Source organism: Meleagris gallopavo, chromosome 4, assembly GCF_905368555.1.
Source record: "Meleagris gallopavo chromosome 4, MGAL_WU_HG_1.1, whole genome shotgun sequence".
In the NCBI taxonomy this organism is placed as follows: Eukaryota; Metazoa; Chordata; class Aves; order Galliformes; family Phasianidae; genus Meleagris; species Meleagris gallopavo.
This window is the reverse complement of record NC_139407.1, coordinates 17233618-17234580: the sequence shown is the minus strand read 5'-3', so window position 1 is coordinate 17234580 and position 963 is coordinate 17233618.

Genomic DNA, 963 nt, shown 5'->3' with positions numbered 1-963 from the left:
GATAGGGCCCTTGGCAGCCTGATCTGGTGGATGGCAGCCCTGCCAGCCCCAGATAGTGGGAGGATTAGAGCTCGATACTCTTTAAGGTCCCCTCCAACTTAAACCATTCTATGAGTCTGTTATTAATTGATCACAAACCACGTATGTGTGATAAAATATTAGTCTTCCCATATCATTACGTTTAATTTGATTGTATAACAAACCTCCTCATAAGGAAATTTAGCAGTGTATAATTGTTTCACTGTCCTAAAGTTATCGTATATAAAAAAATAACAAGTTGCATGCCTTTAGTAAAATATAACAATCCTCAAATGTTTATTTTAGAAAACAGAATAGTGAAGTTAAAAAAAAAAAACATGTATTATACGAAAGAGTGTGTAAGTATTAGTATTCAGCCTTGTTCATCATTGGGACAAAGGAAAAAAGGTCACATTAATATATAAGAAATCATATAGATATTTAAGTATTATTTAACAAAAAAAAAAAAAAAAAAAGAAAAACACCCCTCATTTCCAAAGTGACAAGAACATTAACACAGAGTGAGGACTACCAGCATGAGTACAACTACTCACGAGCAGAGTTCACTAGAATCCTCTTTCCCCCCCCCCCTTTTACTGTTAGTAGCAAAAAATCTCTTCATAAAAGTGCTTGGAAGTTGAATTTGCATTTTTTGTTTTTCTTATTTGTCTCCTGTGTTTTTAATGTAAGCCATTTAAAGTATTCTCCTTTAATGCAGTCAGAGTTGAAGGGCTTTTTGTTAGAGATCTAAGAATCATTTTGCATTTTGCTCCCTGCTTAATTTATTAAAAAAAAAAATCTTCTGGCTCAGTAACTCAGTGTAGTAATTAATAATAATAACAATAATAAAAAACAAGTCCCAAAGCTTGCTTCTTTTCCAAGAAAATGATGCATTTGCCTTGTGAGCTCATGTGAGAGTTACAATTGGCACAGTTGTCATTGGGG